This window comes from Artemia sp. Qi Xiang Cuo, chromosome 5 (genome assembly GCF_049724085.1).
Source record: "Artemia sp. Qi Xiang Cuo chromosome 5, ASM4972408v1, whole genome shotgun sequence".
Taxonomy (NCBI): Eukaryota; Metazoa; Arthropoda; class Branchiopoda; order Anostraca; family Artemiidae; genus Artemia; species Artemia sp. Qi Xiang Cuo.
Window position 1 is genome coordinate 22,526,564 of NC_142798.1, and position 16,308 is coordinate 22,542,871.

The window sequence follows — 16,308 nt, forward strand, 5'->3', positions numbered from 1 at the left end:
CTTTGATCAGCGATTGTCATAAAACAATTAAATGAAACACTACATTAACCTAATAACAGTACTTAATACTTGGAAAAACGATTATTGGAAAAAAACGCTTAACACTTGGAAAAAAAACTTAAATGAAACATTACTTTTACTTTATAGCGGGATTTTTTTTTTTTTCTTTTTTTTTTAGTCAACAAAATTTCAAGAAAGCTCGCTATTCTTCTGTATTTTATTAGTGACCATATACCTATAAATGTTTCTGACTTCAAACTGTCCAAATACTTTAACTCCCCCCTCCCCTTATGTGCAAATATATAGCCCAAATTATATATTTCCCATATATTCTGTCACTTGTCTTGTCTTGTCTCGCGCAAGGTTGAAAACTACTAACGAAGAAACCGGTTTGGTATCTAGTTTTACACAGCGTAAAATTGATTGAGTGGCCCATAATACACAAGTACCAAAACTTCTTCCCCCTACAGATATTAAAAAAAAACTCAAATAAAATTCTCAAATTTGGAAAGCCTCATTTTTCACGGGGGGGTATTTTCCTGGGGTAATCACCGGGGGGACACCGACCACCAGCAGTTACGATCTTTTAAAAACCACATAGATTGCTTCAATTTAGTTCACTATCCTCATCGTCATTCTCTGAAAGCTTCACTGTAATACCCTTAGAATAAGTAGTACTAGTTGTCGTCGTTGTAGCAGTAGTTGTAGCAGTACCAGTCGTAATAGTAGTAGCTGCATTAGCAGTAGTAACAGTAGTGTTGGTAGCTGTAATAGTATGCACATTTTGTATTTTGCCTAGCTCAACACCTCCTTAACTTGCCCTGAAAGTTTCAGCTTAACACTTTTGGTCATTCTTGGGCTGCTGCTGATACGCTCTTTTGATAATCTGCTTGTACTGAGTATGTTTTGGTGCAGTTCAACCTCCCCCTAAACATTGCCTGGAAGTTTTAACTTCCTTCTCTTTGTCTCAGTAGTAGTAACCGTAGCATTAACAGTAGCAGTAGCAGAAGTAGCAGCAGTAGTAGCATTATGCACATAGTGCCTATTGGACAGTTCAACGTCCCTCCCGACATCCCTGAAAATTTCAACCTAACACTCTAAGCTATACTATAAGCTATTCAACTTAACATTCTAAGCTATGAGAGACTGCTCATACATCGTTTTGGTAACTTTAATGCACATACTGTGTTTTGATTTACTTCAACACCTCCTAAATGTTCCCTGAAAGCTTCGCCGTAATATTCTTATCCTCGGTTGAAATATTAGTCGTAATATTACCGATAGTGGCAACATGCTTGGAGTTCCTTTTGGCTAGTTTAACATCCCCTTCAATATAACTATGGTCAATTGATCATCCCCCTCATCATTCCCTTAAATTTTCAACGTAATTACCTCAGTCATTCTTGATTTTCCCCCTTTGGACAACCTGTATGCCCAAAACAGCTTTAGGTTTAGTTCAGAACTCTCCTCAACATTCTCAGAGAGCTTCACTTGTATGCACTTAGTCTTTTTGAACACTAAAGGTCAAACATGCCCTCTTTCCCAATAAAAAATAATATATATAAACAAGAGGCAAATGGCATAACCTAAAGTCCTTGCTTTGGGGGCTGTGGAGGGTTGAACTCCCCAACATCCCCAGAGACATAGTTATTGGACCTTTCAACTATCCTGAACATAATAGCTATCTAAAAATTTTGATTGGATGAGTTCGGAGAATTAATGAACTTGGGAGAGAGCCTGCTTGCCTTCTAATTTCTTTTGACTCATGAAAAGGGCAAAAGAACTTTTCATTTTCAATCAAATAACCTCTTTTAAATGTTTCTACCATAGCGCTGTAATACCTATGATATTGTTTATATGCCATTTTGAAAACCTGCAGGCTTTTTCCTTCAATTGACCCCCCTATACCTTCCCAAAGGTTTTCACCTTAATACCATTAGCCTCAATAGTTACAGCAATCGTAGTAGTCTTATTATTAGTATAAACATAGTGTCTTTTGGTTAGTTCAAGATCTACCACAAAACATCCTGAAGTCCCAATTTAATAATGAAGGCTGGTCCTGAGATATTGCCATTACACTGTTTTGACAGTTTAAATGCTCATAGTTTGTTTTGATTTAATACAATATCCACCAAAACAATCCTTGAAAACTTCAACGTAATGCCCTTAGCTTCAGTAGTAGCAATAGCTGCAGTAGCAGCAGAAGTATTAGTTGCAGATATACACATAACACCATTGGTATTTTTCAACATGCAAATGAACACATGCTAAAAGTGTCAATTTAATACCATAAACCGTTCTTGAGGCCTTTCTGATACGTCCTCTTGACTTCTTGACTAGTCTTTATACCTTTTGCTTTAGTAGCAGTAGTACCAGCACTAATAGTAGCGGGATAAGTATTAGTTGTAGTAATATTAGTAGTGGCCTTGACAATTAGTAGCAGTAGTCATGGTAGCAGCATTAGTAATAGTAGTAGCAGCAGCAGTAGCATTAAACTTTTGGTTAGTCCAACATCCCCCGCAACCAGCCCAGGAATTTTCAACTTAACAGGTCGTTCCTAAGATATTGCTGATACTCCCTTTTGACAACCTGCATGCAGATAGTGTGCTGTGATTCATTGCAACTTCCCCCTCAATATTCCCTGAAAATTTGACCTTCTTACACTTAGACATAGTTGTAATAGTATTCGCAGTAGTAGCATTATGGGTACTAGTAGTACTAGCAGTAATAACACTAGTACTAGTGGCAGCAGTATTGTTAACATTTTGCTTTTTGGTCAGTTGAACATCCCCTTCATCAAGCCTTCGAAGTTTCAACTTGATATGGTTAGCTGTTGCTATGATAGTGCCGGCAAGCCCTTTTGATAGCCTCTATGATTATATTTATTTTAATTTAGTTTAACTTTCCCCTCAACACTTCCTGAAATTTCCATTTTAATACTTTTAGCGTTAGCAGTACTTGCTATAGAAGTAGCAGTTGTAGTGGCATTAATGGTGGGAGTAGTAGTAGTAGTGGCTGTTGTAATACTAGTTGCAGTAGTAAGAGCGTGCTAATATTGTCTTTTCCTCAATCAATCTTCCCCTTTAAGCATTCCCTGAAAGTCCCAGCTAAATATCCTAATCCATTCCTGAGATGCACCTTGTCCACTATCTGCATGCACATAGTGTGTTTTGATTTCCCCTCTGTATTCTCTCACACTGTCAACTGCATACCCTTAGTCTTAACAGTACTGGTATCATACTAGTAGTGTTAGCAGTAGAAGCAGTAGTAGTATCGTATTAGTAGTAGCAGTAATAGTAGTATCAGCAGTATTAATAGCCGTAGTAGTATGCATATGTTCCCTTTTGGCCAGTTGAACATCCTCCTCATTATACACTTGGAGTTTCAGCTTGATACGGTGGGCCGTTTCAAAGATATTACTGATAAGCCCTTTTGCCATTCTAAATGCACATGGCATGTTTTAATTTAGTCCAACTTTCCTCCTGCATTTTTTCAAATGTTCAGTCCAGATACTCTTAGCCTTGGTACTACTCGATATATAAGCAGTAGTTGTAAAGGTAGTGGTGATGTTAGTAGTAGTAGTGGTAGTAGCTGTAGCAGTAGTAGTGGTATTAGTAATAGTAGTAGTAGTATTAGTACCAGCCCCGACCCAGGGACGACAGCCAGCTCCCACCCTGCCCTTGTAGGATTTACCTCCCTAAACACTAATTAAAATCTGGAAACAGCCATTTTGTTCAGAATAGTGAAAGGTCACACAACTATTCCCCTGGGGATACCATCGCCCCATAGCTGTAATGCAAGGGTTTTAAAAAGGGGGAGACCGTATGATCCGTGATGTGTTCAAAATAGTTGAGGTATTCAGATGAAAAGGCTAGGATATGTTCAAAAGGATGTTGCAAAGTGCTTGGATTTCAATCAATCTACCCCCTTCCTACTCGCTCAGCTTAGATTCGCTCCTAAAAACTGATAAAAATTTTAAAACAGTAGTAGAATGGGGGGTGTTACTCGTGACATTACCACGTGGTTTATGGTCCTAATATGGGCATAGAGTCCCTAGGGGAGATGGATTTCTGAGAAATTGATTGCGTAATCAAAGTGTGTCAATGACCTCTTTTTCCAAGGTAGATTTATTTGTTGTTTCTATGTGTAATAGCTCCGGGGCGAAGGTTGCACATGCGCATTGAATTCGACTAGGGACAATGTCAGTAATCTAGGACTAGACGTGGAAGTGAAGGTCCATGTATTTACATACTAACTAGGAGATATTATTAATTCATGATCCGGGTACTTATTAAACAAAAATGACTGCAGTGTTATTTGGCTAGCTTAACCTGTGATCTATATATACATAATCGCTCAGGGAATTATTGATTTATGACACTGTGGGGTGATTTACATAATCGCTAGGGGAAATTATTGATTCGCGATGGGGGAATTATGAAACAAACATGACTTCATTATTGTTTGTTTAGCTTAACCTGAGAAATTGATTTACATAATCGCTAGGGGAAATTATTGATTCACGAAGGGGAGAATTAAGAAACATTAAGGCTTCTTTAATCTTTAGGCCTGAGGGATTTATTTACTATTGTTGTTTTTGGACAAGTGCATGCTAGGGGTGAATGTCAAGGTGTCCTGGAATAGGAAACAGTTAGATCACATGTTTCCTTCTCAGCCAATCAGAGAGTCAGATACATCCTCCTTCTCAGCCAATCAGAGGCCAGCTTACATATGATTTCCCCGTTACATAACAATTCACCCTTGAGATTTCGTATATAACGGACATGCAATGTGATTCAATTATCAGAAAGTATTTTGACGCTGTGTAAACAACAATGGATAAATTTGATGAACTTGAAGCCTTGGCAACTTCAATTTACCATGTAAGTACATTTTTTATTTTCAAACGAATTTTCCTTGGACATCCTCCAGTATATTCAGCTAAAACGTAAATATATTCCTTTACCCCAAATCCCCCCCCCCAAACCATACAAACATCATTATAATCAATGGAAAACATAAAATATTTTCTTTTACCCTCAAAACCTAACCCCCCCCCCCTCACAGTTTTACAACAAAACTCTAACAAAAAGAAATAATTATTCCTTCGTTAAATTTATTCAATCTTCTCAATTGTAATCTTTTTTCTGAGACATCCATCGCTCTCTTGTTTTTAGCTCGCTCTGATTTGACACAAGGATCTCCGGTGCGAGGCCTATAATTAGCTGTCACCCCTTTCCGTTGTGTTTACGAACGCATCAGCCAAAGTCAAAAGGAACTGTTTCTCCTGTCAAATTAAAACGCTTTCATGCAGACAATTGCAATTTATTAAGCGCAGGCATATACAATCTCTTTTGGAGAACCAGTGAAATCTCGTTATTTTCAAATTAAGATCTAACAATATATTTAGGACATTGGCGAAAGGGGGAGGGGGCCCTGCTTCAAGTCTATCGCCATCATTGTAAGGTGAAAAAAAACTGTTTATTCGCGTGAAAAGTAAGGGGTGTGAGTTTAAGAAAAATATACATTGATTTATTATGCGTAAATTGAATAGAATTTTTACCATATCTGTCGGTGGATGGAGGGGGTATTTTTCCATTTCTTTTCTCAGGGGTTATTTTCCGTGGGGGTTATTTTCCGTGGGCTGTTTTTTCTGGGTGTGTGATAAATACCAGCTATCGTAAAAGGATATGGAAAGATAAAAAATAGCGTTAATACTTTAAATGCGTCAAACAAGGCATGCTCAATACAGATTAAAACCAGAAAAGAACAGAAACGTCTAAAAATAAGAAACTAGGCTGACTTATATAGGCCGGCCTTTGAACGGCTCAGTGAGCTGTAATTGTCAGATTAAAAAAAAAAGGATGCAATTAGTATATTTCACGAAATTTTTGACGTTGTGCTTTCTTAGTGATAAACTAAACAAAATTATATGGATGATGGTACTAACTTTCTTTCTGTAAAAAAGGGGCAAATTATTTAGAAACTAACTTTTTCTATTCCTTTTAAGGCCAATTATGAAGAATGTATGGCACCGCCCGCTAAGAAAGCCAGAGATGACAAGACAGCCCCATCAGTGCCAGCCCCATTGCAGCCTGGGTTTAAGTTAAAGAGAGAGTGGACGGCTACCAACCCTACCGAAGCTATGCAAGATCGTGAAATAGTCGCGCAAGAACATAGCGACGCCGCCCCGTCCACCCTCCAACACGCACTACCTGGTCCTTCGGATGCCCAAGCGCAGCCGGGATATGCAAATGTAAGCATTTTTTTCCTACCTATTATATAGAAATATCTATCAATTTCATCCAACTATTATAGGCCTTTTTCCACATGCAACATTTTCGAACACTGCGTAAAAGTATATCTCAGTGGGAATATTGAAAGATTTTTTCTCTCTAAATGAAATATAATGTTCTCCCTTTTGAATCACGTCAAGTGCATGCATTCACCCTTTTGATAAATTAAATTAGCGAAGCCAAAAAAAGGTACTATATTCTGGTCATAGTAAGGTTTGGTAATTTTTATTGCGATATAAACGAATGGTTCGCCGTGCCTCTACAAATATTAAAAAAAAAACTTTATATCTGAATGAGTTGTGTATCATGAGAGGAGATGGCTATCCTTTTAAAATCAGGTGTTTTTTCCCAGAGCAGATAAAGTGTATTATTATGAAATTATATTTGGAGGAATTGTTTGAAAAAAATCAAAACCTACTATGTCATGTTTTCGCCCTTGTGCTAAATTAGATTAGTGAAGCCAAAAAAAAAGGCACTATATTCTGGTAATTGTAGGGTTTTGTAATTTATATTGCGATATAAACAAATGGTTCGCCTTACATCTACAAATATTATAAAAAAAAAACTTTATATATGAATGAGTTGTGTATCATGACAGGAGATGACTATCCTTTTCAAATCATGTTTTTTTTTTCCCCAGAGCAGATAAAGAGTATTAATATGAAATTTTATTTGGAGGAATTGTTTAAACAAAATTAAAACCTACTATGTCATGCTTTAGATTGTAAATATCTTATACTAATATAAGATATGTCGCGGGTCCGAGAAGCGTTGTGGGGCGGGGAAGAGTTGTGGGACCGGGCAGTCCCACAGAGATGCCCTATGTGCCCGGGACGTGCCACGGACTTGAGAAGAATTGCTGGAAGAGCTGTTGGCCCCGAAAAGCTCCACAGGGGTACGCTGTGGCTCCGAAAAGCTCTAAGGGTCAGGGAAACGCCCCCGGGGGCCGCCCCGAGTCCGGGGCTCGTTGGGGGAAGTGCCACGGGTCAGGGAAGCGCCACGGGCTCGAGAAGCATCGCGGGAAGCGATGCGGGCCCCGAGAAGCGCCACAGGGATGCGCCACGGACCAGGGAAGCGCCACGGGCTCGAGAAGTATCGCGGGAGGCGATGCGGGCCCCCGAGAAGCGCCACAGGGATGCGCTGTGGCTCCGAAAAGCGCCACGGGTCAGGGAAAGCGCCACAGTGAGGTGACACGGGTTTGGTACGCGTCACAGAGAGGTGCAACGGGCCCCGGGAACCGCAAAGGGAAGCGCTGGGGGAAGCACCGAAAAAAAAAAAAATATTTGAGCACATTGAAAATAAACGACCACACTGTCGCCTTCCCTATCACATCTTAGATTATCTTCAGTTGAATTAAACAAATGTTATTAAGCAATAATAATCCAAATTTTAAAAGAAGTAGGGATGATTTGAGCACTTTGAAAATAAGCTAGTTTTCATCTATAGTGTCATATCTTAGATTATCTTCAGTTGTATTAACCAAATGTTATTAAGCAATAATAATCCAAATTTTAAAAGAAGTAGGGATGATTTGAACACTTTGAAAATAAGCTATTTTTCATCTAGAGGTTGTCCTGGTTCCATACTCACCATCTCCCCCCTGATCATCAGTTGGAGAAGGAGAAGAAGATGTATATGTGAAGCTCCCCAACAATTCACTCTAGGGTGATTTACATCAAATTCCAGATAATATTGATGAGTTTCTAGATGATTTTTTAACTAATTTAGATAATAGCACAGTTGAACAGGGGGACTTAACTTTGCTAAGTCCAAACACATTCAAATTTTTAGACTATTTTCCCGGGGAATTACCAGGGAACCCTCCAACCGCCGAACCCCCCACGACTCCACTTCGAACAACTGAAGGGGAGCAGTCGCCAGATATTGTTGAACCCCTGGGGGGCGGGGTTAATATAGCCCAGGGAGAGGGGGGTACAACTCTCCCTGACTTTCAGCTGTCCAACAGAATTTTAAATAATATAGTTGTTTTCACTGCAATGTTTGGGGACCCTTTTAATTCACTTTTGTGTGGTAATTTTGTTTATGACCCGGTAGAAATGGTGCATGTATATGTATACAAAATTCGTGCACTTCTGGAGAATCAAATTCAGTTGTGGGGGAGGGAGTCAATTAAGGTTTCCATTGTTTTAAAGGTTTTTTATTTGAATGAGGGAAAAAGTGAAGTTTACTATCATTATGTACAGTCCGAGTTGTGTTTGGTTTATTTATATTTAGAAAATTTTTGAGGTGTCTTCATCGAGTGGGTCGATCAAATTATAACACATCTCTAGAACTTTAATGAAAACGGGAGCGGATCTTTAGTTCTTTTTGCTAAAAATTTAAGTGTAAATATATGCACATTTAAGAAATATTTTATTTTAAGAGGGGGGAGTGGGGAAAGGGCAGTAGTTTTGAAATATAATCCAGATCTAGTAGGGTTGTAAAGGTGTCCAGCAGATTTGTTTTGAAACAGATCAAAAGTGTTTCCGACATGCTTTCCTCATATCAGCATTCGAGCCTCTAGCTCGGGACGCTAGCAAGAAGAATTTAGACATTTGGGCTATACATGGGAAGGATGAGTCCGATTTTCCAGTTGTAGATTTTTCTTGTTTAGAAGGAAAATACCCAGTAACGCTTCGATCTATTAATATTTTTGAAAGGACTAATGCACACTTACATATCGGCGTTACTGTGGTACAATAAGAAACAGAATTTGAAGATGGAACTCGCTCTAAAAAGAAGGGGGTGGTTTTCCCCGTAAGGGGCCCGTCAGTTGATTTGGTTAAACACTGGGTTTGGTTGCTATACACGTCACCTAGTCAACCGAACACAATCGGTCATTTTAACCCTATCACTGACATTAGTAGAGTTCTGGGGGGTGGTAAGCATAATGGGGTACGTTTCTACTGTCCAACATGCTTGTCACAAGTCCGTAGTGAAATGAAACTACGGGGTCATATGAAGCATTGTAGCCGACATGGCTATCAGACAGTGGAAACGGTTTCAGGGGATAGGGCAATTCTACATTTCAAAAATTTTCAAAATACCCTTCTCCAGTGCAACAAAATATCTTTGGACTGTGAGGCTAAGCTGGTGGATGTGAGTGACCCACAATATCCAAATCGAGTCAAAGAACTCCAGGCTATTGCAGTGTTATACGCCCATGCGCAAAGAGATAGTTCTAACATCCTTCGGTTGTCAGAAATAGTTGAAACATTGGACGAGGGGCCTGAGTGCATCGTCAAGGCACTGACTAAATTGATTGGCACGGCCAATGGTGCTATTTCTCGTTTGAGAAATACCTATTATCCAATGGTGCTGTCTGCAGAGGATCGTCTCGCGACTAAAAATCAACAAATCTGTGGAGTTAGGAAGGGGGAGGGTGTAGCGAGGGATAAGGGGACTAAAGGGAAAAGAGGGGGGAGTGGGACAGTCATAGACCATAACCATTTGGTGCAGGAAATTTCCTCGGGGGGTCGTCATTTTAGGGGAGTTGTTCATCAAGCGGGTAATTTAAATGTTAGCCAGCAGTTTTTATCCCTGTTTTTATTCATAACTCTAATTATGACTTAAAATTTATTTTACCGGCACTGGCACGTATGCATAGGGAGGGAGGGGGAGTAGATTGTCCATGGGTAAATAGTTCATTTATCTACAACACCATTCCCAAATCAGCCGAGAAGTTGTTGCTTCTCGAACTGAAAGGGCAGGCAGTGAATAATGGACATACGTGCTGGAATAAAATAAGGTTTTTAGATTCCTTTAGTTTTTTCCTCAAGGCATTGAGTCAATTGATTCATGTGCAAAAAAGCGACAATTTTGATAGCTTTCCCTTGCTTAAACAGCACTTTACAGACAGTGAAATGTATGACCTGTTGACCTGCAAAGGTATATATGCATACGATTATTACTACTCTGGTGCACGCTTAAGTGAGGAGAAACTACCTCCAATTGAAGCTTTTTACAATTCACTGACCAACAGTGAATGCACAGCCGAGGAGTATGAGTTTGCCAAGAAGGTGTGGTCCAAGGGGGATTGTAAAAATGGGTGGGATTATTGTATACTGTACTTGGCCAGTGACGTTCTAACTTTGCTGGATATAGTCTGTAAGAACACGGACCAGATCTATTCAGAGTTCGGGTTAGATATAGGCTACTATTTTTCTACACCCCATTTAGTAATGGATTTAATTTTAAAAATTAGCAGGGAGTAAATAGGCCTAATCACTGACATAGACCATCACCTTTGTGTAGAGCATTCAATGAGGGGAGTGTATTTTTTTCATGGGGACCGCGTCTTATCAATTGATCCGAGCGGGCAAAACACCGGTGTAATGTCAACTACAGTGTTCTTGGACATGAACTCATTATATCCTTCGGCAATGTCACACTACTCTTTGCCATGTGGGAACTATCGATGGCTTGAGAATCCTTGTGAGTTCCCCGACATTACCAGCGTCGAGGACAACGGGCCACAAGGATGGTTCTTTGAAGTTGAGGGTCACATTCCGCTGGCGGTTCACGACTCAGTCAGAGATTTTGTTTTTCCCTGTATCAATCGGCCGGTGAGCAGGGACTCTCTGAGCCCCTACAATCGTTCATTGGTTGAGGATATGGGGATGCACTGGACCCCCTCCAAACAGAAACTGATTGCTGATTTGGACCCTCAAGAGAATATCGTTGTTCACCATGTGCTTTTGCACTGGATGGTGAGCAACGGTTTCAAAATCACAAAAATACACCGGGTCCTACAGTTCAATCAGCGACCATACTTGAAAATGTTTATCGACACCTTTTTCGATAAGCTCTCTAGGGCAAATTCAAAGGTGGAGAAAGACGTGTATAAGCTCATTCTAAATTCAGCGTTTGGCAAAATGTGTGAAAGCATACGAAACAGATCTCGCTGTGACGTCGTGACTGACCCTCTAGAGTGTGCACGAATTATTGCCGAATCTAATTTTACATCATTCACGAGCATAGAGGCCGGCATGGTTCTTCTACACAGGCGAAAGCGAAATGTCGTACTGAACAAGAATATCGCAGGCGGTAGTTCAGTACTGGAAATTTCAAAAAAGCTCATGTTGTCGTTCTTTTACAATGTGTGCAAGGTGCAATGGCCACGGGAGGGGGAGGTTCAAGTTTACTATGGTGATACAGATTCTCTGCTGTTAAAGGTAAATGGGACTGAAGATTTGGATTTATTGGGTGATTTGCAAAATGGGGTGCACATCAGCTCACGGATGGATTTCACCAACTGGAATCCATCACTCTACCCCGAGCTGGTGAAACGTCAAGCCCCCAACCAACTATTAAAATTAAAATCAGAGACGGGGGGTGATTTGATATCCAGGGGGTGTTCCCGGGCCCCAAAGTCTATTGCGTGGAAACTCATAGTGGGGAAGAAAAGAAGGCGTGTAAAGGGGTGCCTACACATTTTGTAAAGAGATATTTTAACATGATCGTGTATAGAGACTGTGGAGAAAGTAGCCTAGTGCCAAGAGCACAAGTGCTTGCAATTCGCTCTCTACAGTATAGAAATTGTTCTGTGAGAGTTGAAAAGAATGCAATGTCATGTATATCTGACAAGGTATATGTGCTCGAGAATGGTGTGAGTGTCCTACCCCACGGCCACTACCGTATTTCAGACCGAGTTGAATGCATAGACTATCGCAATCAACTTGGTCTGGATAAACTAACCTAATCTGACTAACCACTACACCTCAACCATTCATACACTAACCTTAACTCAACTGCTCATCTAACCCATCACCACTAACCCAACCTCAACTAACCTGCAGTGACGACAACTATTCTTTTTCCACCGCCGCTCCCGGGGGGGGGGGGGACCCTTCCCGCGGCCGCCCAGGGGGGGGGGTCCCGCCCGCGGCCGGCCGGCCTTCGGCCCCGCGGTCCCCGGGGGGGGAACCCATTTTTAAATTCACCGTAATCAAGTTCAACTGTGCTAGTTCATATTCCCGTGTGTGTATTTTCTGTTGTACAAAAAGTGTTATTGTATAGAAAAGTGTAAGTTGACAAAAAGTGTTGTAGAGAAAAGTGTTGTTGATGATGGACAAAAAGTGTTTTTTATTGTACATAAAAGTGTTTTTAAAGACAAAAAGTGTTTTTTATTGTGCATAAAGTGTTGTACAGAAAAGTGTTTTTAAAGACAATAAGTCCTTATTTATAAAGTGTTATCATTGCCCTGTGTTCATGTTGAACAAATAGAGTTTTCATTTTGACCACCATGAAATTTTGTCAATTGTTCTTGTTGAACAAGTGTTATTATTTTTATCGTTGTTCATGTTGAACAAGTGTTTTCATGCAGTGCCGAAATAAATGCTGTCATGAAATATTGTTTTTTGTTGTTCTTGAATAGATAGATATATGGGGAAAATTATTGCTACTTATTCATTGGACACATATGATTTACAGTTAGTTGTAGTCCGACTGTTGTCCCCAACAGCATGTATCAATTTAAAACACCCTTCAGATCGTTTTTGTGTGGGCCGTCAATGTCGGGGAAAACAACACTGATAGCTAGAATAATTCAAAATTGCGATAAAATGTTTTTGGAAAAACCGAAAAAAAATCGACTATTGCTATAGTATTTGGCAGGAGTCCTATGATAAAATAAAAGCTATTGCCAAAACCATACCAATACAATTCATACGGGGACTTGATGTTTTCAATAGTATTGAATCGAACTCGTGGTTGATTATTGATGATTTGGCTGAATCCATTGAACAGTTCTCACAGGAAATGCTACAACTGTTCACCGTTCGCTCTCATCATTAACACATTTCCGTTACTCTGGTTCTACACAATCTGTTTCATCAGAGCAAATCTATGCGAACCCTTGCTTTGAATTGCACTGTCTATATTATCTATTGAGTCGTGCGTTATTATATCTCGCGCAAAAAACTCAAAAATCATATATAACCCCGCCCCCCGAAAATTATTGTTTAAGCTTACACACAGGTGACAATCAATCCCTACGGTTACATTTTGCTGGATCTTAATCAGAACACCCCCGAGGATCTACGTGTAGTCACCGACATTTTCAACAATGGAATTACAGTATATCTTCCGGTGAACAGTAGAAAAGACTATTAGTCACCATTATGACACTGAAGAAACTACACGAACAACGGCATCTGTTTTCCGTTTTAAGCACTTCAAAACCACTGCTTAGGAAGGCTATACTCAAACATGGGGTTGACAATGATTTCATTAATCTAATATCTGAACTTTGCTTAAATTTAACCGAGGGCAATGTTCAACTGCCAGAAGGTGTTAGACAAAAGAAAAAGCAACATCGTTCCACTATACGCGCCTGGGGTTTTAAAAAAAAGTTAAAAAAAATTAAAAGAACACGACTACTTCAAGCAAGCGGTAGCTTTTTCACACTTTCAATACCAAAAATTGCAGGACTTGTAAACAGTTTTCTCTAGGGAGAGAATGGCAAAACCCTATAAATTGACACCATTTGAACTTGTCCTCTCGCCCATCGAACATTTTGAAGACAATCTAAGCAAATTCATTAACAATGAGAATATTGCCGATGACAAAAAACTGCTTTTACTTCAAGATGCATTGCGACGCGTGAACAAACATAAACCTTATCGTGAGAAACCTACCATCACCCCCACTGATCTCCCTAAACAGGAAACATCTCAAGATTCTGTGCAATCAAAGGAGAAGGAATTGAATTCAATTGTATTGAAAATTGGAAACCTATTGCCACTGACCTATCGAGAACAGAGTAAAAGAGTATTATCTTATCTCGTGTTGGAAACTGGTGATCAAGTTCGAGTCGACAGCACAGGGACACAAATCATAATTCGAGGGAAAAGTTATACTCTAGTTGATTTAATATGTGACATGGTGACGAATCGTAAAGGACTTTTATACTTTGAAGATAATCTATACACCTTTCTGTGTGCAATAAACTTTCCCAAAAGTCTTATTGGCAATAAGCAAATTCTAAAGAAACTAAGAGAATATAGTCCTCCAACAACACCATTTAAAAAAGAAGAAGAAGATTCAATATTTGAAGGTACTATTAGCAGCTTCACTGATTTTACAACACCTGTGGCTGCGAGTCCAAAGCAAAGACGATTTGATTCGGCTGCCAATGTGCAAAAGGGGAGTGGACATTACACTACGTGTCTACGCTCAAAATGGATGAAGTTTTGAAAGGTGTTTATGAATATATTGGTGAGGCGGGGAGTTTAAGTTCCCCAAAAACGCTTTCCAAAGCTGTCTCAGGCCCCAACACCACATTGAAAAAGACAAAAGAGTATCTAAAAATGAGCCGAGTTACACACTACATCGGAATCACAGGCTTCGCAGTAAACAATATCGACAAACTAAAGCCTTTTTCCCTCTGCATATAATGCAAATGGATCTTTTAACTTTAGACGCACTTCAACAACGTCACAATGCGCGCTACAAATATATTCTAGTGGCAATCAGTATCTTTAGTCGCTATGCCTATGCCATTCCACTGCGGTCAAAGAGAGGTGTTGAAGTTGCTAGGGCCATTGAAAGTATTCTAGAACAGGATTCGTATAGAAAAATTCAATCGGATCGTGGCAGTGAATTTGTTAATCCCCAGGCGCAAAAGGTTCTATTGAAATATAATACTACACTTTATCAGAGTCACAGCCCGATAAAGGCTGCATTGGCTGAACGATTAATATGAACGATTCGTCTATTAATTCCAAGATATTGCACATTGAAAAATACACCGGCTTTTATTCATGATTTAGATAAAATCATGCAGATATATAATCAACGACCCCATCGATCCCTGTCCAACTCAACACCAACGGATGTTAACTATAGTGAAAATACATTTGATGCTTTTCTAAAGCAATACTCCAAGGGTCAAAAGGAGAAAAAAAAGAAGAAATTCAATGTTGGTGATACTGTTCGAATTAATAGAACCACCAGTATTTTTGAAAAGGGGAATTATTTATGGTGCACCGAACTTTTTAAAGTGTCCAAAATCCTGGACACCATACCCACAACTTCTCGACTGCGAGACACCAAAGATGATGAGATTCTCGGCGGTTTTTATGAATATGAACTGCAAAAAGTTAGAAACACTAGCGAAATTTATCAAATTGAAAAGATATTAAAGAGTCGTACACGCCATGGCAAGAAACAGTTACTTGTTCGCTGGCTAGGATACAACTCGGATTTTGATTCTTGGGTCAGTGCTGAAGATATTATCAATGCCCAATGATTTCTATGTAACTTTTATGTCCAATGTTTCTGATCCTCTCTACAATGATCTGAATAAAACAAGTGATTTTTGGACAAAACTCTCCCCCACCATCAATTTCAACGGAAAGTATGAAGTGGCTCTTGTCTACTGTATACTCAAAAATACCTATGACATCCTGAGAAAGGATCTTAAATATGAAATAAAAATTGTACCCTATGATTGGACGCCACCACCAGGTGATCAAGAACAAATTCAAAAAATCAATTGGATGGATTATCAATATATTGAATTACCCTACGAGGAACTCACATGTATGAATGATTTATGTCGTACTATCAATAAAAGAATTTCCGCTCGTAAAAAGGGAGCTTTTCATTTCAACTATTCAAAGGAGGAGGGCAAGATCTACTTTAGTTTACCTATTGCCAGTGAAAAGGTTATTCTCAATGATAACCTAAAGGATGTTCTTGGCTTTAAACTAAATATAATCAATGGTAAAAGTGCCGGAAACACTAATTTCATTTTCGCTGACTACCCACCTGCCTTCTCCACTTACACTTGTATATTTCTCTACGCTTTATTTTTGGAAACATCTCGGGTTGGTAATTCAAATGTCCCCCTCCTACGAGTCCTTGAACGAAAAACCAATCAAGAACATATTCATCACTACAATATAAAGTCTCTTCAGTATATTCCCGTAAACACTTCCTATTTAGAAGTCTGTCAGTTAACACTAAGAACCAAATTGGGTGATCTAATAGCAATTTCAAAAGGTTTGGC